The 25,427-nt window shown below is 36.2% G+C and overlaps 1 protein-coding gene across 4 annotated transcripts in view; it reads left to right on the forward strand.

Annotated features, from left to right (window-relative positions):
* The first annotated feature begins 19,749 nt into the window (after nt 1-19,749).
* Nucleotides 19,750-25,427, forward strand: part of FUT8 (fucosyltransferase 8) — a 442,206-nt gene continuing 436,528 nt past the window's right edge. For 3 of the 4 annotated variants that reach the window (XM_074290405.1, XM_074290406.1, XM_074290403.1), the window contains exon 1: nt 19,753-20,248. The gene's annotated coding sequence lies outside the window, so the exon portion shown is untranslated. Of the gene's footprint in view, nt 20,249-25,427 lie in introns of all 4 variants that reach the window. The other variant, XM_074290407.1, reaches the window with a different exon arrangement.

A 25,427-nucleotide genomic window follows, 5' to 3' on the forward strand; every position in this document is an offset into this window, starting at 1 on the left:
AGCAAAATAAGCCAATTATAATATGATTTTCATTACAGCCTTCAAGTTCATGATAATCACAATTATATTATTATTCTCCTTAAATCTTTTTTCCCTGATTAAATATCTTTATTTCCTTTAACTTGATCACTTATGATCTTTAGACTTATTATACAAGTCATCTTCCTCTAAGAAACCTAAGAAATATTCTGTATGTTCTACATGTAGTCTGACTGGGGAATCAGTACAGTAGCCTTGTCTTCTTTGCAAACTATCCCTTTTTAAAAAGAGTCTAGGATTTTATTGTTTTTTGTTTCTTTTGTCATATAGTTGATTCATACTGAATTACCAATCTATAGCTACATTTCAGATATTTTTTCATGTAAACCATTTTCCAGTTATGTCTCAATTGTTCTCTACTTTGTGATTGGTGTTAGGGTAGGACTTTCCATCTTATTTCTCTTAAATTTTAAGCATAATGAGATACTTTGATAGTAACAACAGTACCTACTCTCTCTCTCTCTCTATATATATATATATGTGCAATATATATATACATATATATACATACATACATACATACATACATATAAAGTACTAAGTACTTAAAAAAAATCATCTCATTTGATTCTCACAACCACTTTTGGAGATAGATACTGCTTTTATTCCTATTTTACAGATGAGAAAGCTGAGATAAATAGAGACTTAAGTGATTTGTCCAAGATCACATAGCTACTAAGTGTCTGATGCTGGATTTGAACTTAGATCTTCTTGATTCAGTTCAGGGCTTTATTCACTGTACTTCCTAGCTGCCTCATACAAATAATTAGATTTTTATTATCCAACTCTCCTTTTTCAGCTTTGTACCATATACATGCTATATAACATTCCATCTGTGTCTATCAAAATTATTGATAAAAATCTTGACCATCATAGGATCAAGGAAACAATTTTGGAGCACTCCCCTAAAAACCTTTCTGCAAGATTCCAGGCACTTAAGAAATTCCAATTTTAACTACCTATCCTAGCCACTATCTCTCCTTCTTGTCCACAAGCACTTTATGATAGATTTTGCTAAGTGATATATTTATTAAATGTTTATTATTTGCCAAGTCCTGTGTTGAGCATCGTGGATACAAATAGGAAATAGTGACAATCCCTGCCCTCAAAGAAGTTTCATTTTATAAAAGGTTAGCATAGACAAGACAATATATTTTGGTCTAGGCAATCAGAGATAATAAGTGGAACAATATGGCAGTAGATTGAGATGTTCTTTGAAGTTTTAATTACAATTCTCAGAATAAAATAGTAGAAAATGGCTAGGGTGAAGAAACATGATTCCAGGAGGATAGTGGGAAGTGAAAAACTCCTGGACATGGCCTTTGGAAGATTGGTTTAAAAGACCAAGAAGCAGTAGTGGCAAGATATATATAATAGCTGTCTATCAGAAGGTGGATAGCATACTTCTTTTTTAGTCTTCTGGAATTGTAGTTTGCCGTTGTTCTTTCAAAAATTATTTTTCTTTATAATGTTATCACTGTATTGTTCTGGTTCTATGGGAAGAAGTCTTCATATGCTTAGGGGTACACATCCCCCTAAGTTACCTACAGGCTTGAGGTCTGTCAGTTACCCTCAACCTGGTTTAGCCTATGTGTTGGGATGCTTTACCTGGGTATGGCCTTTGTATTTACTATATCTTCGTGGAGCCACATGTGAGATTTGAGTGAAGATGGACATCAAAGGTAGAGGAGAAGCCTTGAAAAAGGCTTGGTAAGTTCTCATACTAAAGGTGCTAGTCCTCCCTGAACATTTAATGATATAGACTTAGTAATTGGATCATTGTATCAAAAGGATATGTACACTTTGGAAACTTTAGGGGGTATAATTCTAAATTGCTTTCCAGAATGGCTGGACCAATTCACATTTTTATCATTAATGAGCCTCTTTTCTTATAACCCATCTAAGATTTGTCATTTTCCCTCTTTTAGCCATCCTTTCCAATCTGATAGGTATGAGAGAGAAACTCAGTTATGTTTTTACTTTTCATTTCTCTAATTATTAAAAATTTGGAACATTTTATTCATATGATTGTTGATATTCTGAATTTCTTTGAAAACTTCCTTTTCATATCTTTTGACCTTTTATCTGCTGGTGAATGATTCTTGGAATTTAATAATATATTTTCAATAAAAATCTCTTTGGTTCATTTCAAGCTCTTGATTGAGATATTCCCCGGTGATTTAGAAAGAGAGCTTCCTTTATTCTCTCTGTGTCACTGACTATATAACCTCCCTTGAATAGATCTTGAGCAAATGAAGTCCATAAAGTCTAATCATGCATTTATCATTTGTTAGCTAAGCATAGTTTTAAACTTAGTATCGGATTGTAGAGACACTAGGTGAACCATAGTGAAAAAATATATGTTTTAGCGAAATAGAAATAAACTTTGTAATAGATGTTATCTCTTAGAAAGAGAGAACTTAGATAGCTTTAGTCTTTTCTACATTGGTTCTTCAGGGCTTTTGAATAGTTTACCTCCCAGGTAAAGCAACAGAAGTGCTCACAGCAATAGAAATGGCAGCCTGAATCTTGGGGCTCACTTCCTATTTCTCTTTATCAGTTTTACCGTGATGAAGTTTATGACTTGAGGGAGGTAAAGTTGGAGAAAAGAGTTCTAATTAACTCCACGGTTGAACCATTTGTACAAGGAAGAAGTGGTAAAGGAGGTGTCTGTGGTAGCCTTCCTTACCTCTGAGAAACCCTGAGGTTCTCCCCTTCTCAGGTTGATTCTTTTGAGAAAGCAAACTGGGCCATCTTTTGTGTCAATTCTTACTTAGCTTTTAATCACTGAAAGGATGTTGTTTCAGAAAAACTGAGATCTGAGAAAAACCTGAGCTTAAAAAGGTCAAGGTCTCCCTATTGCACAGGGCTATTGCCAATTGTCCTGACCTGTGATTTTCCATTGGATTCAGAGGACTCTGGAGGAAAAGGGGAAGCTGATAACTTTGTATAACCTTGCCTCATTTAGATCCAATTCACTTACAAGGCAAGCGAGACCTCACCCTCCTGATATCATTAATGCTCTTTGAGGGGAAGGAGGAACAAAAAAAACAACCTTTCCCTCCACATACAGTAACAGTAGCAATCTCTCTCTTTGGTAGCAATGGCAGAGCATCTCTCCATGGTCTAAAACTAAGACTGTGACTTTGTTCTTTCTAATAATAGGGAATACTAGGATAATAAATTTAACCTTTCAATCACTGACTTGAGTCCACATATGAGGGTGAATCTTTTGAGGGTCAAAGTAAGAAATAAAATGAAGACTTCTGTTCTGACCATCGAATTTCCATCTCCAATAAATAATACTTCTTGGTACCTCCAAAGCACTGTTTTTAAAGCAATGAATTCCTGTTACATAACTGAGTTTTTAAAATGTAAATTAAATTAAATATTATAGTAACAAAGTTGTCCTATTTGTCTGCTGCCTTTATTTCTCTTTGGTATAGATATATTTTAAATGTTACATTAATATTTCTTTTTTTGGGCATCATTATCACTATCAAACAACTATTTATTTTCCTATAGAAGCCCTGACTTATCACTAAAATATATAATCAAGCAAAATATGCCAACATATCTGTCAATGTATATCTTATTTTGCAACTATAGTCCATTATTTGAAGCATGCTTCATTATGTTTTCTGAAGTCATATTGTTCATTGTGTTGATCAGATTTTTAGTTTTGAAAATTTGTTTTTTTTTGTATTACTGTCAACATATAAATCAGTTACAACTGATCTACTTTTTGTTTTCTTCTTATTTGTCAACTTGCAATTTTTCATGTCATTGTTGCAAAATGTGAAGGCTGGGAGGTTTATTTGTTTAAAGGTGGAACAAGGTTCACCTGTTGAATTGATGAAGAAAAGGGGGAGTAATCACTTCTTTCTCTGGTCTTCACCTTTATGTGGTATTACTTGCTTTGCTTGGTCATATTTCTTCTTAGAAGAAGAAACTAAGTGACAAAATGGTTAGACTGCTGAATTTGTAGTATAGAAAAACCGAAGTTCAAATCCTGCATCAAATCCAGCTGGGAGATGCTGGGTAAATCACTTAAGCATTTTCATCTTCTGTTTTGTACTTTAGAACATGAGAGTTGGCTTCCAAGATGTCTTGTGTCTTGTAGCTAAAAAGCTATAACCTTAAAGGATGTCTCACATACACCCCCCCCCACATACACCCCACCACACACATGTTTTATAGCTTAAGTAAAATTACTTACTTAATTACACATATCTCATTAAGTATAATTAATTCTCTTTATATTTATTTAAATTTATTTTTTTATAAAGCTTTTTCTTTTCAAAACATATGCATAGATTTTCAACATTCCCCCTTGCAAAATTTTGTGTTCCAAAATTTTTTCTCCTTTCTTTTCCCTACCCCGATTGCTATGGTCCAGTCTAGCTCCTCTGAAGGGCTCAGAATAAGTCCTTGTCAGGATAAGGAAAAGTCCTGGCCCCACGTGTGGACGCCAATTGTAGCGTGCTATCGTCTCCAGAGGCTGCCAGTCACTCTCTGGGAAGAGATCTGCTGTGTCAACTCAAATCTCTCAGACAGATTCTTCTTCCTGTAGAGAACTTTTGTCTCCAGACAGTTGCCGTTAACTCTTGTCCAGATAAGTGACTTCCCTTCCTGCAGAGAGCCAGGTCAAGCCTGATGTAGAACAGAGACTTCTCCTATCTCTGGAGTGCTTTCCTCTTTTATCCTCCCAGAGAATGGGTGTGGGATAATGCAAGGGTTTCTGGGAAGAAGTACTCCAACCAATGAGCTTGCTCCTCTTAGAATTCTTAAGGTGTAAACTTCCTTTAAAGGCCCAAACCAAAGGTCTGAGCCAGAGAACTGTCAAGTCAACCTGATTTCTCACCTTGTAATTGTCCAGACAACCTGAATTCTCACCTTGTCACTGTCCAGACAACCTGAGTTCTCACCTAGTAATCCTAACAACCCCTTCCCCATGACAGCAAATAATCCAATATATGTTAAATATGTATAATTCTTCTATACATATTTCCACAATTCTCATGCTGCACAAGAAAAATCAGACAAAAAGAAAAAAGTGAGAAGGAAAACAAAATGCAAGGAAACAACCACCCCCCAAAAAAGGTGAAAATACTATATTGTGATCCACACTCAGTCCCCACAGTCCCCTCTTTGGCCACAGATGACTCTTTCCATCACAAGACCACTGTGGCCTGAATCATCTCGCTGCTGAAAAGAGCCACCTCCATATGACTAATTCTCTTGTCTAGTCTACCTTTATAGAGGAAAATAATGAAGAAAGCATCCTGACCCCAACAATGCCCTATCGACCTAGACATGCTCGGTCTATTTTAGAAATACTGCATTCCTCAAAGGTCCCCATATTGATTCTGAATTTAGTTTGGACATCCAATCAGTATAGCCTAGAATTTCTGAGTTCAAGTGATCCTCCAGCCTCCATCTCCTAAGTAGCTAGGATTACAGACACATGCCACCATGCCCAGCTTGACTTACTCTGAGAACTTTATAAAAAATAGGAAATGAAAGCTTTAATTAAAAAAAAAAAAAAAAAAGAAGACATCAAACCATTTAAAGTCACACAATGAAAGTCATTTTTCAATGAAACATTATTGTTAATGCAAATAATAAAAAGGGGCAAATTAAGAAAAAAATAGGAAATGAATATCAATGAAATTCTCTCTTTTATAATTACCTAAGTTCTTTTTTTTCCCGTTTTTTGAGTGGGCAGAATTTTTATTGTCAAAGTTTGAAGTATTGACCTACTAAATGTGGGGCAACTGACCTTCAATATTCAAAAAGGATAAAAATTTCTAGTAAATTTTCTCTCTTGTGTAAATGAAAATTCAATAATAAGCAATTCACAAAATGTCTTACTGAAAGGATAAAATGGGACCAATTATATTATCCTATGTTTTAAGTAACTGTGTGTATGCCACTTACTATTCAGATTAATTTCTGACTTTAGACAAATAATTTAACCTATTTATATATCATTTTATTCATTAATAAAATGGGAGAAAGAGACAGATCAAAAAAAAGCATAAGTTTGCTATTCACAATGATGGGATGATAGACAATAAACAAAATATAATGCTGCTCAACTCTTCTCTTGCCCCCACCATAAGGTTGGTTTTTTTTCCTATTTTATTTTTTGATGTTTTAGACTTGAAAAGTACCAACAAACATGAAATTTCCACATAGAAACATATCACAGAAGTTCTGGACTCAATTTATCAATTTTTACTTTCAAATCACCTAAGTTTTATCCATATCACCCTGATAAATTTCAGACAAAAGACACTTATATTCTCAGTTTCTCTTCTTGGTCTAGGGGAGGAGGTGGGAGCAAGAGGGAGGGATTGGAACAAAAAGTTTTGCAAGGGTCATTGTTGAAAAATTATCCTTGCAAATATTTTGAAAATAAAAAGCTTCAGTAATTAAACAACAAACAAAACTTTTGATCCAGCAGAGTCACTATTAGGTCTGTACCTCAAATAAATCATAAAAGGGAAAAGGACCCACATGTGCAAAAATGTTTGTAGCAGTTCTTTTTGTGGTGGCAAAGAATTGGAAAATGAGTAAATCCCCATCAAATGGAAGAATGGCTAAGTTATGGTATATGAAAATAATGGAATATTATTGTGCTATAAAAAATGATGAACAGGGTGCAGCTAGTTGGTGCAGTAGATAGAGCACCAGCCCTGAAGTCAGGAGGAGCTGAGTTCAAATTTGGCCTCAGACACTTCACACTTTCTGGCTGCCTGATCCTGGGCAAGTTACTTAACCCCAATTGCCTCAGGAGAAAAAAAAAAAAAAAAAAAAGATGAATAGGCTGATTTTAGAAAGGCCTGGAAAGATTTACAGGAGTTGATGATAAGTGAAACAAACAGAAATAGGAAAACAGCAATCACAATAATGGCAAGATTGTGCAGTGATCAACTATGACAGACTTATTTCTTCTCAGTGGTTCAGTAATCCAAGGAAATCCCAATAAATTTTGGATGGAAAATACCATCTGTATCCAGAGAGAGAACTATGGAGACTGAAAATATATCAACATACCCTATGTTCTCTTTTTTCCCCTCTTTCTTCTGTTTTTTTTTTTCTCTTGTGCTTTTTCCCTATTGTTCTGATTATTCTTTCCCAACATTATTCATAAGGAAATATGCAAAAAAGTGAACATACATGTATAATAAAAACAAATGTTGTTTTTAACATATAACTGGCAAAAATTAAAACACTCTCTTCTCTCTCTCCTTCTTTATATATAAAGTTTCCCCTTTCTTCTGAATATTTTCTCCTTCAGTTTTCATGAGAGTACTTGGTCATGGTTCTTTACTACCAATACTATCATGGTTCCCTTTTGCAGGATCATTTTTCTATATCTTGCCCTACATGTATTCTATAGGGTTCTGTCATAAGCCTTCTCCTCTTTTCATTTTACTGTCTCATAGTAATTCACACATCATCTCTATATAGAAGCATTCCTAATCTATATGTTTAGCCCTTTTTTCTTTTACTCATTGTCTATGAATATGCCTTATCTTCACCCCCCCCCATCATGGTTTCCATCTATCTTTTCTGTTCATCATCTAACATTAAATATAAACTTGTCTGTTTGTCATTTAGAGCCCTTCATAACCTGATTCAAATCTACCTTTTGACAGTTATTATTAGCCCCAGTCTACACTGTATAGCCTAGTTAAGTTAACCTTCCAGGTATTCCCATACTTACATAAAAATGCAACTAAAATATTCAGATGTGAAAATGTATGATATAACCACTAATAGGTAGTAAAGAAATGGAAGCAAACGAGATATCCACGATTGGAAAATGTCTAAATAAATTACAGTACTTTAATGCAGTGGAGAATTGCTGTGTTGTGAGAAACAGTGAATACAGAGAAGAATGGAAATACTTACATGAACTGATACAGGGTGTAGTAAACAGATCCAAGAAAGCAATATATATACTGACTACAAAAATGTAAATGAAAATAACCACCACAAAATAATCCAAAGTAAATATTGCAACATTACAAAGAACTAAGTATGGAATCTCTGGGAAATGCCAGAAGAAGAAATAAAAGGAGAAATTTATGAAATGGAGAAACAAAAGAAATCAATATATCTTTAAAATAAGAACCACACAAGAAAGAGGAACAGATTTATAAAGAAATCTTTCCATGAAGTTAAAATCAGAAAATTATTTTTTTATTTTTGTGTTGTGTATAGCGAATAATCTATATACAGAGAAAGAACCACATAAGGAAAGAGGAATAATTTTATATTGAAAAACTTTCTTAAAATTTTCTATTGTAACCTGCTATTTAATTGTTTTTCTTCATATTATTAATTAAAAAGTATGTTTTTTAAAAAAGAGAAATATTTCTACTTGGCTAGTTACATTGATCAAATAAATATACTAAAGGTTACTTATTTCACATTTATTTTATCCTTTTTAATGACTATTTTTATATGTTTTATAACATACACATGTTATAACTTATTGTAAATATAAACAATTTAAAAATATATATTCATATACTGGAAATGTGCACTTGAAGTTTTGTTTTTTTTTTTTTAATACTAGTAGTAATGAATGATCAAGAAGTTTGGAATCCACTAGTCACTAAGATTATGTTTGCATGTCTTTACACTGTTAACTAATTCTTCTTGGTAATGAAAATCGACTTTACTTGGAATCCATGTTCTATCTGTTCATATCTATCTCCTGGAAACATCTGTGCTTTGAACTAAAGTTTATTCTCTGGTTTTAAGAGTATTCTTTTACCTTGAAGCCTAATTCCAAACCCAGTCACTTCTCCCTATGCTAGTCTATTCTGTCCAGTGCCATCCAAAATGTAATACTAATTTGTTCTATTGTATCTGTAAAATTCTCACAAGGGTAACTATAACACTCCATAACTCTCTATATTATATAACTCTTTTTAACTCCAACTCTCCATAACACTAGTTTTAGCTTGGTGAAAGAGGGATTGGCATTTCCATTAGAATAAAAAACTGTGAATTCTGAAGTTCAGTATGAAATATTTCTTTCCAAAAAAAGTGTTTTTCCTGGCAACTGTGCTTACTAAGTCAACTTACTTTTCCCTCTTGGTTTTTAAAGCTGAAAATGGTAAAAGTTATTTTATAACAAATAACTAAAAACTTCACATTTATCCTATCTACTTTAGTAGCTCACTCTCATTTTCATTCCAAAAGACACTTTACAGTTTGTTGTTTTTTTTTAATTCTGAAGATTTAAGATTCTGAAGCACATTTACATAGAACATAACAGCTAAAGAAAAAAAAAAAAACACAAACAAACAGGCCATACACTGGTTTTCTCAGCTTCCTTTAGAATCTCTAGTTTTTCTGAACCCTTTTAAAAATGTGGCAACTAACACTGAACAGAATGCTCCAAGGATCTTAATTATTGAGAAAGGATTTTATTCCTTGGTCTTTGTATCATGCTACTTTTTTTTCCCCTAGGCAATTTCGGTTAAGTGACTTGCCCAGGGTCACACAGCTAGGAACTATTAAGTGTCTGAAGCTGGATTTGTACTTAGATCCTCCTGGCCAGTTCTCTATCTACTGTGCCATGCTACTTTTAATAGTCAAGTCAGGAGGCATTTAATAAGTACTTATTATGGTGCCAGGTACTGGGTTGCATTAAGTACTGTGTTCACATTTTTAACAAGTCTACAATATTGGCTTTTATTCAGTTTTTAGTAAACTTTGACTATCAAATCCTTTTCTTCTGTTTGTGTGTGTGTGTGTGTGTGTGTGTGTGTGTGTGTGTGTGTGTGTAATCAGTTCTCCAGAATCACTGTTTATATTATTGAGTGTACCACCTTGCTTGTAATTTAAAAATTGCTATTAAGTTAAAATATATTCTCTAGTTTTTCAAGAACACTTCAAATTAAACTAATTTTTTTTTTTTTTAATCTGCAAGATCAACTGCTTTTAACATCATGGGATTATGGATTTAGATCTTAGTGGTCAACTGATTGAATCTCTTATTTTATTCAGAGGAAACAGGCTCAGAGTGGTTAGATTACTGATCTAGGTCCAGAGATAGTACCTAATAGAAGAGCTGGGAATTTAATTACACTTCTCAAATCCAGCATTCTTCCTATTTTGAATAATGGGATATCAAGTTTGTTAGTTAACTTCCAATTGACTAGAAATAATGTTCTGACAGAAATGATTTAGCTTTATTAAAAAGTGAATGATATATTTAGTTTCTAAAAATGTATAAAATGAAATTCTTAAGACAGACTAACATAAAGTATGTTATAATATTGTTAATAATATTTCTTTTTTTTCTTTCTTTCTTTTTTTTTTTCTTCTGAGGCAATTGGGGTTAAGTGACTTGCCCAGGGTCACATAGCTAGGAAGTGTTAACTGAGAGCAGATTTGAACTCAAATTCTCCTGACTACAGGGCTGGTGTTCTATCTACTGAGCCACTAGCTGTTTCCTGTTAATAGTATTTCAAACATCAATAATAAAAAAATTTTTTTTAAACTCAAACTTTATCTAGCTGATACCTAATTCATTATGATATGGAACTTCAGCCTTGTACATAGTAGGCACTCAAAAACATTTGTTGATTGATTTATTAATCAAATTAGTATAACTAAAGCCTTTATTCAGGTTTGTCCTAAAGATACTCAATAGTTGTCTTGGGTGTCCAAGTATCACCACCTTCTTTCCTTTTTTGCCCCTTAATTTTCAATAACATACTGTAGTGAGTAACACATGGATAAAAAATATGGAACATTAGGCAGAACTGAATTCATTTTGTGCTGGACAGAGATAAGTACTTCTTTTGGGATACCTTTGGCTGCTTCTCTGTTTCAGACTGGAAACAATGAGCACTTTGACAAGTTGGTCCTCTAAATAGCTTTGGAAATCTTTTCACTATTGGCTAAAATGCAATGTTTTCTTGTCCTTAAAATATTAGTAACATGAAGAAATTTAGCTATGTATTTAAGGTGAAATTGCCAGTGCCCTTATTCTTTGCTCTACAGGGCCTGGTACTTTCACACTATTCTCAGAATTAATGTTTGGGTTTTGATGGTTCAGAATGGGTATAAAAAGCAATTTCTTTCTTTTCTTTTCTGTTCTGGCCAAAACCCTAGATTGATTCCCAGATTGATTTTTTTTTTTTTCTTTTTGAGTAGGCAAAGTAGACTATCTTTTGCATTATTTCTTACCTTGCCTTAAATCACTGTATGAGTATTGCCTCAGATAAATTAAGAGCTGGGAAAGACCTTAGTTTAATAAGCCATGGTCTCCCACTTCATCTGGGGTAGTCCTCCTGACCTATGTCTTGACTGTGGACTCTGTTAAATCTGGAGGAGAGAGTGAGGTTGATGACTTTTCACAGCCCACCCTCACTTAAATCCAGTTCTCTTGCAAGTCAAGTTATCATCCTCCTAATGTTATTGGTCCTCTTCCAGAATGAAGAGCTGTAGTGTTACCCAAATCCCTTCGGTGCTAGCCTTTCCTTTTCAGAACAATTGGTTTGGCCAGTATAGTGGTATATTCCTTCAATCTCTGCTCTCAAGAGAGACTGAGCACATAGATAGTGCAGAAGATACAGTTCTGGGCTTAAGGTGAGAAAGACATCTTCCTGAGTTCAATTCCAGCCTCAGATGCTTAGTACCTGTGTGATTCTGAGCACTTAACCCTGTTCATCTAATCCTAGGAAACCCAATTTGCTCATTTGTAAAATGAACTGGAGAAGAAAATGTGGCAAACCTTTCCAGCCTCTTTGCCAAGAAAACTCCAAATGAGTCATGAAGCATTTGACACAATTGAAACAAGACAACAACAACCAGATCAAGATCCCTTGAGATTAGGAGTTCTAAACTGATGAAGTGACATGAATCCCTGGAAACAGGACCACAAGGCTAATAAAAGAGTGAATCAGTCCATTTCAGAAATGGACCTAGTCAAAGTTGTGAAGATCAGTGGTAGGCTTGGGCCTGTGAGTGATCACAGCACTTCTAGCCTGGATGCTAAGGACAGCTATTCATAAAAACATGGTTCTCTAAACCCCAGCTCCTTAAATAGTGGTTTATGACCCCTATGTGGTCTTGTAACTGAATGTGGGGATTGCAAAATTATGTGTTTTTTAAATTAGTAAATGTTTGATTTGTATATCTAATTTATATACTTATATACACTGGATCATAAAAATTTTCAAAGTTTAAGAAGACTTTTCTAAATATTTCTTTCTATTAAGGAATGGTTAAGTTATTCCTCTTCAAAGGCTAATAATCAGTAAATGTTACCTCTTTCAAGTAATAATTATTTTTAACAAGGGCTTTTGAAGAGAATACCTTAACCTAAAGGAATAGAAGTCTTTCACTACTAAGCACTGAAAGTGCTTAAACTGAAAGTAATTTCAATTACTCAAGTCAATTGTGGAAGTACTTTGGACAAGATAGACTTTTTTTAGAACAAGGCTTCTTCTTCTTTTTTTTTTTTTTCCCAAAGAGATTTGATATTTTATATATTGATCCATTCTGGCAAAACTAGTAACATGAAGAAGTTAAACCAAGTCCAGTTATCTCGAGAATTTAATCTTTTTGTAAAAGCTTAATAGTATTCTTGTTAATTACATATAAAGCTAGTTTTCAACATTTATTTTTTAAAAATATGTTAAAGTATATGTTAAATACAATATCTCATATCCATACAGTTATTTTGCTTCACAAGAAGAATGGGACTTTGAAATAACGTATAATTGGGGCAACTAGGTGGCACAGTGGATAGAGTACCAGCCTTGAATTCAGGAGAACCAGAGTTCAAATCTGGTCTCAGACATTTAACACTTCCTAGCTGTGTGACCCTGGGCAAGTCACTTAACCCCAGCCTCAGAAAAGAAAAAAAAGGAAAAAAAAATTCAAAAATTCCCCTCCCCCCTCAAAAAAAGAAAGAAAAAGAAAAAGAAAAAAGAAATAACATACAATTAACCTGTGAAGGAAATCAAAGTGCAGGTGCACAAAAATAGAGGGATTGGGAATTCTATGTAGTAAGAAGAAGGCTTCTTAAACTTTTTCACTTGCAACCCATTTTTTTTGCCTAAAATTTTTTTTATGAGACCTCTGGTACATAGATACATAAAATTGTATACAAATCAAACATTACTGATAATAAATCATAATTTCATTACTTTCATATTCAGTTATGTTACTGCATATGGGATTGCAACCCACAGTTCAAGAATCTTTGTTTTAGAATACCACTTCCTTCCTTTCTCCACCTACTTTCTTTTCTCCAGCTAATTCTGAATACTGTTTGTACATACTTATTTGCAGTTGTTTCCTCCATTAGTCTGAAAAGTTCCTGGATGGAGTGAGTTAAATAGATAATTTCCTCACACATCTAATTTGTTTTTGTTTTTTACTAATAATAATCTCACAAAAAAAAAAACCCATACTGATATTTCAGAAATGTAATAGTGATAATATATTTATTATAGGGCTCTAAGATTTATAGAAAGTTTTCCTAACAACAATCCTGTACCCTGTAATTTAGGGATAGTATATTAATATTCTTATTTTCTAGATGAAGAATTTGGGATTGAGAGAGATTAAAATCATTTGCCCAGGGTCACACAACTAATAAATCATATCATAAAACCAGTGGTCTTTCCATTGCTGTCTTTTTAATACTGAATTTGGTCATGGCAACAGTCTGATGAAAACAAATAACATTCTGCATTTCTATTTTTTATTTTCCCTATATAAAAATCAGTGTTTTCTCCTTTTGTTTCAATTCAACAAACATTGCTTGTAGTTACTGTCTACATACATTTCATGAAGACTTGGTTATATAGTTTTATTTTCCTCTAGGCAATGAAGTTAAGGACTAAAAATGCATTTTTCAGAATAAACACTACATTTCTCCATTAACAGAAATGTAGAAAATAATGGCACCTTAAAAAGAAAATTCATGTCTTAAAAAAAAAAAAGACATATTTGGGCTGAGACCCCAGATTTTACATTTGGCTCAGAGGCTATCTGATAAAGTTTTATCTCAATTTTTAAAATCCCATTTTATATAGATCACCAAATCACTTACTTATAAATTAGTACCTGCATATCCAATATCCCTTATGGGTCTTTTGAGACTCAGCTAAATTTTTAAATGATTATAATTGGGTGGGATTTGAGAAAAGGGGGAAAGGGGAGTTTGAGTTCTTAGAATTGATTAAGTGGTTTGGTTATAAGCACTTAATCAGTTCATAACAGCATCAGAAAAAAATGTTGAAGGTTTAGAATCAATAGGTTGATACAGCATAATTGTACCTTTTTAAGACAAAGATGAAAGCCTTAGTTTCTTGCCACAAGATGGGAGCTTTATTCTTTATTGTTTCAAGTCATTAACATACACTGAACAATTTCTTGGAATTGAGTGATGAGAAGAAAAAACCAAAACACATTTTGGGTTAAGTTTTTTAGTTAGCACAATCAGAATGATAGCAAACTGACTCTAAAGGGAGAGGTTTGGGAATTTTAAAAAAGGATGATCTGAGCATGAAGAGAAATATGAAGTTTTAAGATCCTGGTAAATGTTATTTTCTAGTAGAGTTGCTTAAATGTCATTTTAAGTGTTGTGATTATTTTTTTGAAAGAGGTGTGGAGGTAGTTTAGGTGAAACAGTGACTGGATTGAGACCTTGGATACTAGCTGTGAGATCCTGATGATGAGGTGGGTGCTGTTGGCAGAGAAAGACTGAAATGCTACCCTGAGGCAAACAGGAAAGGACACTGATGGGGATTAGTTTAACCTTAGAACCCCATTTTGCTATGTCCTACAGATAAATCCAGTCAGTTTATGTCAAACCCCTGAGGCCCACCCTCTGTGAAATGCCTTTCCCTTTTCCCTCTCCACCCTCCACTCCTCTTACAGTGGGACTTATGTACAGCCAAGAAATCCTGTCATGTCCCTGAGGTTGTTTCCCTTATAAATCTGCTTATGTCCCACACATCTCTGTGAGACTCCCTTGGGTCAGTCACCCACAGCACTCTGTCTTTCCCTTCATTCCTCCCCCATGTCATGTGGTATCTCTTCTCTCTTCCCTTTAAGCTTCCTAAGTCTTCCTTCTCAAACCTTACCGTAATAGATATGTTTCTCCTCCTTACAGCTAACTCTTTTGGGGTGCTAAATCCCTTTTAGGATTTGGCCTGACAATTAAGAGCATGCCCCAATGTCTTGGCATATTTTATTTCCTCCTGACTAATTGTGAGTTACACTAGAGTACTTGATCATTATTAATTATTAAACTCCTCCACTCTATTTCATATTTACCATTCCTGGTATCTACTGTATTTCTTCATTTTGTCTGTAACCTCTTCTAAATAAACCTACCTCTTGCCAAAGAGAATGGCCATTGTGAATTCTTCACATGATTGAACTCCAACATTTGGTGCTTCTCCTAAAGCACATCATCTGATGCAACAACATTATAGGGCTCTAAGATTTGTAAAGGGCTTTCCTAACAACAATCCTGTACCCTGTAATCTAGGTTCAATATATTACTATTCTGGTTTTCTAGATGAAAATTGGGATTGTGAGTGACATCAGCCACATCATGGATCAAGTCAGTTAATCAGCCTGCCTCAGTTTCCTCATTTGTAAAGAGGGGATGATAACATGTACCTACTTCCTAGGATTATTGTGAAGATAAATGAAATATTTGTAAAGTGTAAAAAAAACTTAAAGTGTTATATAAATTCTAGTTGTTACTATTATTGCAGCATGACTGCAGTCATAAGTGGATTTCTTGGACTGAGGACTTCAAAAAAGAAATTTGTGCTTAAATGTAAGTTTTCTACTGAAGGGGACAAGAACTCTGTGATTTCAAAACTTCCTCTATCACCATAGCTTGACATCTTCTTTGCAGTTTATAGTCTTAAAACCTGTCTAGAACAGAGAAATTAATTGATTTACCCAGAATGTGTCAGAGGTGGGTCTTAAACTTACCCCCATTTCAGTTTTACTCTCCATCCATCATGCTAAACTGTCCCTCTCTTGCTATTGAAAGCATCTTTAAGTGCTTCGAGTTTGGAAGCGGCTACTAAGTTTTGGAATATTTCAAAAAAGCCTCTTAAGCACAGCTCTTCTAAACAGAAATTTAGTTGCCATAATCAGAACTTAGAGCAAATCATATATAAGTAGTAATATTTTTTGTTACAATGGAAAGTGTGCATATGTAATCAGGAGACCAAGTTTGAAACCTTTTTCTGACACTTTTCCTGTTCTGTAAAACAGGGAAGCTAACTGAAGTGTAACTGAAGTGTCCAGCAGAGAAATCCAATTTATGTCAAACCCCTGAGGCCCACCTTCTATGAAGTTTCCCTTTTTCCCTCTCCACCCTCCATTCCCCTCACTGTGGAACTGTGTCCAGCCATACAGAGGGTTTAGATGAGGATTTAATAAGAAGATATATATCTCATTTCCAAAACATGTAGAGAACTGTGTCAAATTTATAAGAATACAAGTCATTCCCCAATTAATAGTCAAAGGATATGAACAATTTTCAGATGATGAAAATAAAGCCATCTATAATCATATTTAAAAATGCTTTAAATCACTATTGATTAGAGAAATGAAAATAAAAACAACTCTGAGGTACCACCTCACACCTCTCAGATTGGCTAAGATAACAAGAAAAGATAATGATGTTGGAGGGGATGTGGGAGAACTGGGACACTGATACATTATTGATGGAATTGTGAAATGATCCACCCATTCTGGAGAGCAATCCGGAAGTATGCCCAAAGAGCTATAAAACTTTGTAGTATCTTTGATCCAGCAGTGTCTCTATTGGGTTTGTATCCCAAGGAAATCAAAGGATGAAAAAAGACTCACATGTGCAAAATTGTTTGTGACAACAAAGAATTGGAAAATAATTAGCTCCCCATCAATTAGGGCATGCTGAATAAGTTGTGGCATATGAAGGTAATGGAATATTATTGTTCTATAAAACTTTTTTTGTTTAAAAATCTGATTTTAGAAAGGTCTAGGAAGATTTACATGAACTGATGCTGAGTGAAACAGGAATATATTATATATAATAATAGCAAGAATGTGCTATGATCAACTGTGAAAAACTTGGATCTCTTCAGTGATCCTAAGCAGTCCCAATAGACTTTGGACAGAAAATGCCATCTGCATCCAGAAAAATAACTATGGAGATTGAATGTAAATCAATAATATATGCTATGTTCACTTCTTTTTTCTATTTTTTTCCCTCTTCTCTTTTGTTCTGATTTTTCTCTCCTAATGTGATTCATAAAGCAATATGTATAATTAAATACATAAAAAAACTTTATAAATCTCAAAGGCATATGTGAATTGTAGCAACATTCCTCATCACTTTGTGTCTTCTAACTTGATTAGAACAACATGGTAGACATGCTGCTGTTTAGTTACTTTTGATTCTTCCTGATATTTCCTTCTCCAAGAAGTTCTCCGGCTCATTTTTACAATTGAGGAAACTGAGACAAACAGTGACTTGCTCAAGGTTAGATTGCTAGGAAGTGTCTGAGGCCAGATTTGAACTGCGGAAGAAGAGTCTTCCTGACTCCAGCCGAGGCACCTTGTGCACTGCTCCACCTAGCTTGCCAGTTTGTGGCACTGCATCTTTCTTCAAACGTACACTGTGATATTTCATCCCTCCTGGAATTTTCTTTGAGAATTTATTTTGTTTGGGTTTCCTTTCAAAAATTAATTCCCATTTCCCCTCATCCTCCAACAGTTTGTAAAATAAATTTTCTGAGTAGGAATTTTGTCGTTAAAAAAATTAAGTAAATTGCTTTCCCCCTATTAAGTGCTGAATAAATGCTTCATTTTGTTCTAAATAATTATACTTGATCGTTTAATTCACAAACAATACAGACATGAATTAAATGCTTGTGGAATGGAACCAAGATAGAATCCAAGCAATTGCTTAAAAAACTTTTTTCCTGGGGGAAAGTTACCCCCTAAATTAAAAAAAAACACATAGGAAAACTGATCTGTTCACAAATGGCCATTCTTGGAGACTAAAAGAACGTCTTTCCATCTTAGCATCTAGAGAAGCTATTTGAAATCGAAGCTCTTAATTGCGCTCCCTCAGTTCCATTCTAAAGATTTGTAAATGCCTAATACAACCGTGACGTAGGGTGGGGATTCAGTCTGCACTCCTCGTAGCCCCAGGCACCAGCTGCTCTAGGAGACGCCAGTCTCGAAATTTCACAATTCCAGTCCTGACTGTAAATAACCTTGGAGAAATTGCTCCACCTTATAATAATAACTCATTAAAAATGGCTGTAAAATGCTTAGTGAAAGGCGGTGGAGTAAGAGGACAGGGTGTAATTATGTAAGGAAGTTTGGAGAGGGAGTCCAAAACTCTTATCAGGCAGGCGCTGCGATCCCGGCGTCCGCGCTATCGGACCCCCCCCCCCCTCCTTTTTTTTCAAGGGTTCCATTATGACCGTTCACTTCTCTAGACAGCTGCTCTCTGCAGGGTGGAGGAAATCGTGCAGTCTCACATTAACCTAAAGCGGGGAATGTCATCCTCTTCTACAGCTCACCGCAGGCCTTCGGAGAATCAAAGATGTGGCGCCCCGGGGCTTGGAGGCAAGAGTTTGGAAAAGGACCGCTGCCCGGGCCTCTGATTGGGTCCGCCGCATTCCACTCACACTCTCTCGCTCTTTGATTCGCAGATTCCGCGCCCCCTCGCTTTCCGTCTTCTTCCCCTCATTGGGTATTTACAGTTCCCCTCCTCCAGGCCCTACTCCCTGGATTGGACCGGAGAGACAGCCCATCAGTCGGCTGGGCTCCGATGTTGCCTACATTTGCTCGCTTCACTTGCCAGCTTCAGGACTTTTAAATATTTGGGTGGGCGGGGAGCTTTGTAAGTGAAAGGATGCCCTTTCCCTCAGAAGTGGGAGGTGGAGGTCGGGTAGTTTTAACCTTTCACAGCACGGGAGGTCGCAGTGGTCCCGTTCCTGTACTAGAACTTTTCCTCTGAGCTTGGGCAGATTTGAGTTTTAAATCACTGGAAAAAGCGATCAAACATAGGCAGAGAATATCGAGCCAATTTGGTGAAGGCCCGAAGAAGTCTCCCCTAGCAGTGCCGGTTGCACGGTCTCATTGCGGTGGCAGACCCGTGTCTCCACGGGACCGGGCAGCACTGCTCAACGGAAAGTACCTCAGGCACCCCAATGTTCCCCGCAAAGCCACTCAGGGAATTGCCACCAAGCGCCTACATTTTCCGGAGGCCAAAAGAATACTGCAACCCCCGATAGGCATGTTCTCCCTTGGGAGAAGGGAAGGCTTGCTTTTGCCCAGAGCAGCCTTTCTTCCCCCTTCCTTTTAAGCCCTGGTATCCAGTGATCCTTGATGAGAATGAATTCAGCGTTTCCCTTTACAGCCCCAGTGGGTGTGCATGCGCACGTGTGTGGCTTGATGAACTGCGGAAATATCCTAGCGTCTTGGTGTATTTTCCCCACTTGGCTTAGACGTGGATGTTACCGCTGCTGCCGCGCCATCCAAGAGTGTGTGTGTGGGGTAGAGTTAGGAGGGGGAAAAGGGAAGGGGGTGGGGAAAAAGCACTGGCACATGCCAGGGTCGCCGTAGGTGGAAGAGGCCGACGCATGCGCACGCGCACCCTTGCCGGGCCATGAACGCCGAGGGGCGCGCGCCCCTTTCGCGCGCGCATGCTTGCACTATCATAGGCTCCCCCAGCCTGCGTTCTTGTCAAAGCCGCTCCGGCGCGTGCGCGCGTTATCTCCGGCTGACTCGCCTAGGCTTTTTTTTCCCCTTCCCCTAGCACTCACAGCCTCTTCAGCCTCCTGCACTCCACCCCCGCCCCTCCGTCCGTTCCCCTTTCTCCTCCCCCCCAGGAATGGGGTTCACGCTGCTGTGGGTCGCGCGCCCAGTGGCCAGCTCGCGCTGTCAGCGTCCGCCCAGCTCTCGCCGCCTCGCGCTCCCCCTCAGTCAGTGGCGCCGAAGGCTCCGTTAAACGGCTGCAGCGGCGGTTCCTGTTTCCGTTTCTTCCTCTCCTCCCCAAGTCGGGAGTAGCATCCTCCTCCACGCCACCACCCCTCCTACTCCCACTCCCCCTTCCCGGGGCAGCCGACTGCCGGAGGCGGCGGTGGCTGGAGACGAGCCGCCGGAGTCCTCCTCCCTCCCTCCACGGGTAAGGGGGCGTCGGGGCGTCGCGCGGGGCTGGGGCTGGGGGTCCCCGGCAGTGGGGAAAGCGCGGAGACCCGGGGACCCGGAGGACTTGGGGCCGCTTCTCTCCTCCCAGGCCTGCGACTGCCGCTAAAACAGCGGTTCCCGGAAGAAGCCGGAGAAAGAATTCCCCCTCCCCCTCTTTTCCCCATCCCTCCTGGGACTATGGGGTAGGGGGCCTGGTGGGGGGCAGCCCTCGGAGCTCCAGGTGTGGGAGCCCCGGGGTAAGCGGGGCCGGGGCGTCTCTTGCTTGGGGCTGGAGGGGCGCTGTTGCTCTCCTCCGAAGAGCGCATCCTGCCCAGGGGGGCAAAGGAGATGGGTTGGGGGGAGGGAACGCGCGAACCTTCTGGGGCTCCTTCTCCCACTCAGTTAACGAACACCGGCCAGTGGGCATCATCGTGCGTGTTTTGTTAATTAAGTGAAGGGAAATGGGGGGAATGAATCTGTACTCAGATCCATCCTGCCCTTCCCCGAGTGGGGAGGAAGCAGAGAATAGCCCCTTTAGGCATTCGGGCTTCTGTGAGAGGAGGTGGGCGCTCTCCTCTTAGAGGAGAGGTGGCAGTAACTTGACTCTAAACACTGAAGGACTGGGGGAGTGGTGGAGATTAGAGTTAATTATCCTTTTAGTGGGGAGGTTTGCCCTTTCTGCGAGTCTGTGCCACGTCCGGTGCATCACCTGTTATTCCCTGACAATTCACTTTGGGGGTTGCAACCTTCTGGCACACTGAACATCCGAAAACTACCGCATAAAAGTGCTCTAAAGTTGGGCGGCAGTAGCCACAGCTAGGTTTAACCTTGGTTTGATTTTTTTTTTTTTTAAAGGGTTGAGACTTCTTTTATATTTGGGCTTAGGAATATTTTTAAAAAGGGGCAAATACAATTCCACGTACTTTTATTTATTTAAGCCAATTCGGGAGGGTAAAGTCAGAATTTCCGTTCGGCAACTATAGATCTGCAAGTGCCAGTTTAAGGTTCCTCAGACGATTTTTCGTGGTGTTTTTTACAGTTTAAATGGAAAACTCCTAATTGGCTATCTATCTATTTAGATAGATATTTTGCTTAAAGTCAATGAATGAAAGAACAGGTTTTTCATAATAGATGTATTTTTGTCCTCAAAGATGCTTTTCTTCCTTAAGTTTGTATATTTAGTTTCATGAAAGTTACCCTTCTAAAAAGTATCATGTTGGAAATGTATTAAAAGACAATTAAATCTATTTAATTACTATGGGGTTATCTGTACTTGCTGGGAAAAGTTGTGGTTATCACTTTGGCTAAACTATTTCTTCAAAAAGCCATTCCATAAAGTGAACACCAATGCTTCTCTCATCTTTTGTGTTGTAGCACAACATTTTGAGATTAAAATGTATTTACTTATGATTTTTGAGGAACTCATTCAATAGCAAGGTTAAGAGAGAATCCATATTTGAAATTGTGAATCACAGAGGCTTAGTTTCTCAAGAATTTCGGTAATCAGGAATGAAAAGGATCTAAAAACTACTGAAGTTGCTTTGGAGGCATAACATTTTCCTTTTACAGCTTTAAAACTTCAGAATTCTTAAATTGAAGAGATTGCTGAACAGCTGGAAGGAAACTTGCATAGATAGCAGAAACAGATGTAAAAATATTTTCTTTATCTTTGATCAAGCAATGAATTAGTCAAACAAAAGTAGAAAGTGTTATACAGTATGATAAAGTCTGGTTTATTGGGATAGTGAATTTAGATTAATTTCATCAAAATGTAGAATTATATAAAGATTCTATTTTAAAGTTTTTATATTTAACAGAAAAATCATTCTGTAAATGTCTAGATGCATTTTTCTTTGTCATTTCTGTTTAAGATGGATGAGACCATAAGACTAATTCTAATTAATTCTGTAATTCTTTGGTACAGTTTTTTCCTCATTAAATTTCAAGCATTCTGATATGATGGTTTTTGAAAAATGTTGAATTTTAGTACTTTTCAATGACTTGGTAGAACCAGTGAGTGTATCATGTTTATATCTTAAGTGAAATGTAGTTATAACATTAGTAAGTATGGTCTGGAGGGGGAGCTAGTGCCAAAGCAAAGGTATAGCTTAATTTATTCTGGGACTTTTAAAAAGCCTCAAATTTCCTATGACCAGTATTATTATTATTAAAAGGATGGGGAAAATTTGCGTATATAGTTATTTGTTGATACTAATCAGAAATATTCGAATGTATGAATTGTGTAGAAAAAACATAATAGAAAAATTTCAGTTTTGGAATTTTGGAAAGCAAATAAAAACAAGTATTTTAATTTCTCACTTAAAATAACTGAATGTGTGATCAAAAACTTAATGTATGATCATGTTTTGTCATTGCCCTTGGTGCATTATAGTAGAAACTAACTCTAGAAAGAGAAAGATGAGAGAGGTGAAGCTTTTCCAAATCCTTAATGCTGGTTTGTAACCTTTTAAATAATCAATCCACAATTTTGAAATTTTACCACATGACATAGTTTAGTAGTCCAGAATGTGTATAAGCAAGTGCATTCAATGTGCATAAGTAAATTTGTTTAGTGTTCAGAAAATTTATAGCTCTTTTTTGATGAGGAATTGGGATGTTCATGTATCTGGAGAATAGGGATCCCAAGGTCACTTCTTAACTGCTTCCTCCTGCAATATAGCGCAGTGAGTTAACCAGGTGACCAATTAAATTGTATCAGTACCTTTTGAATATGAAATGTTACTTTGTTATTTTGTATATTTTTATAAACTGTAAGCCATTTAAGGTATTTGTTCTCTTAGTACTCCAAATCAAAGACTGGAATCTGGTGGTGATAGCCATCTTTAAAATATTAGAGTATTCTTTTAGAAAGGGATGGATTTGAAAGTGTTGGTTGTGTTCTCTTCAATAAGCTAATATAAATATATACATATATACTTATAATGTAAAAATAAAAATTTCTTTGAAAGGTTAACAGTATTTATGGACAACAGAATAGTGAGAAATATTTGTATGAAGTTTTTAATGCCATAAGTTAAACATAGTTTTATAAAACTTGCTAGATTGTTTTGTTTGCCTTCTATATCTTTTAGAGTAGTTGCTTTGGGTATGTTATAAGTGTGGTCAGGGAACTGAGGATCTTTTGAATGTTAAATTTTTTTATTATACCACATTCTGCAAATTGTAAAAGTGTTGTCTTCATTTTTAAGTTTATAAGCTGTAGTAATAAACAACCCTTAAGCTACCTGAATAACGAACTCAATTTCCCTATTAGGAAACATCTTTGAAGAAAAACCATGTCTTAAGAGCCATGACATCATGATGCCTAAAAGCAAAAAAGGATTTTTGACATTTGTTTCAGGATTAATGGTGTTTTATTGACCTTCGAATCTAGATCTAATGACAATTTGAGGTTTTTCAATCAAAATTCAGTGCAATAGGTGAGGTTGATAAAGGAATAGATCCTGTATCTCCTTTTGGGACTTAGAAGTGACTCCATGCTTTATGTTTATCATCTGTACAGTGTGAGATTTAGTTTCTGCATTCTAGAAGTGATACTTCCTTGCCTTTAATTAGGCCTTTAATTACTTGTGCTGCCATTATAAGCTAAAATTTAAGTTGAGCTAAAAAGAATGTATGGATAAAAGATAAAACTTTTAAAAAATTTTTTCATTTAAATTTTCAGTTGCTTTACAGTTATATACTTCTTTCAGTCTTTTCCCTCCTCCTCCCTTAGGGACTCACACATGAAAACTGCAACCAAAATTAAAACCTTCCACCTTGCCCATACTTTAAAAAAAAAATAAAAATGGGAACAAAGCTGTTACCCTTGTGTATTAGTTCTTGGTCCAATGAAAATGTGTTTTGATGATACCACAATATACATGCACACAGACAAACCATTAGCCTTAGTTTTAGGGAGAAGAAAAATAAACACATATAACATTATGCAACTATAGTCAAGTTTAATGTGATATTTTTGGACAGTATGTTGAATATAACATCATTGCAGCAATTTTTTCTTTTTGAAAAGTATTATGCCTATATTTTTCACATTATGATAGTATTTTCTTTAATATGCCAATATTTGTTTGCTAGCATATTGAAAATAGTGCATGTATTTTGTGTCCTATTTTTGAGCTTTATAAAAATAATAGCAAATGTGTACATTGATTTAAGTTTAAATGGCCACTATTTTCCTATTATAGTCATGGTTAATAGGAAATGTAAATAAAGTTCATAGTTTATAAAATAAGTAATAAAAATGTTGAGGCATTCATCAGTTACAATCATAGATATGAATAGGAAATTAAGCTGTATTTTTGTTTTCTAATTGGCACTGTCAGAAGCATTTCCTGATGTGAACTTTAAATGAAAAAGCAACTACTTTCTGAATATAATGAATATAAATGAAAGATTTGACTATTTGGAAATAATTCAGACATAAAGACAATAAACTGGTCTAATGTATGGGACAATTCCTGCCACTCTCCCTCTCTTTTTAAATGGAAATGACTATCTTAAAAAAAAAATTATTTTTCAACTACAGTATGAATAGTAAGGTTTTCTTGAAGTATGATTAAGATTATTAACCAGAATTAAAAGTATAAATTTACACCAAGCCAGATTTCAGGAAGGACTTCATTACTATCTATTTTGAATTATAAAATGTTCAATTTTTTAGATAGAAAAAATTCTTATGTGGCGAGTTCAAATATAAGTTATACAAACCTATATATAATATATATATATATATATATATATATATATATATATAAATAATATCTACTTACATTACATATATGTATACTTTATAGAATGTTGACTACTAAGTGTCCACAAAACTTACTCCAGTTCTGGCGATTTTGGGCGGCAGGGAGTTTGTGATGCTGCTGCCTTCAAGTGAGGTAAAATTTGACATGCTAAAACTGGAAACCTGTGGTCTACCTTAGCTTGAGAGGAGGAGGAGGAGTAAGGAAATGGGGTGAAAAAATTTCTTCTTCTTTGCTCTAGTTTTCCTTTCTTCTTTCCTCCCCTTTTGTCTTTTTCCTCCTTCTACTTGACCTAGAGTTTTGGAAAAACTGGAAAAGATTGAAGATGGGCAGAAGGAGGGATATGCTGTAAGAACCAAAGTCTTAGATGATGGAGGAAGAATGGATGGGCTCAAGGTCATAGGT

Source organism: Sminthopsis crassicaudata, chromosome 2 (genome assembly GCF_048593235.1).
Source record: "Sminthopsis crassicaudata isolate SCR6 chromosome 2, ASM4859323v1, whole genome shotgun sequence".
Classification (NCBI taxonomy): domain Eukaryota; kingdom Metazoa; phylum Chordata; class Mammalia; order Dasyuromorphia; family Dasyuridae; genus Sminthopsis; species Sminthopsis crassicaudata.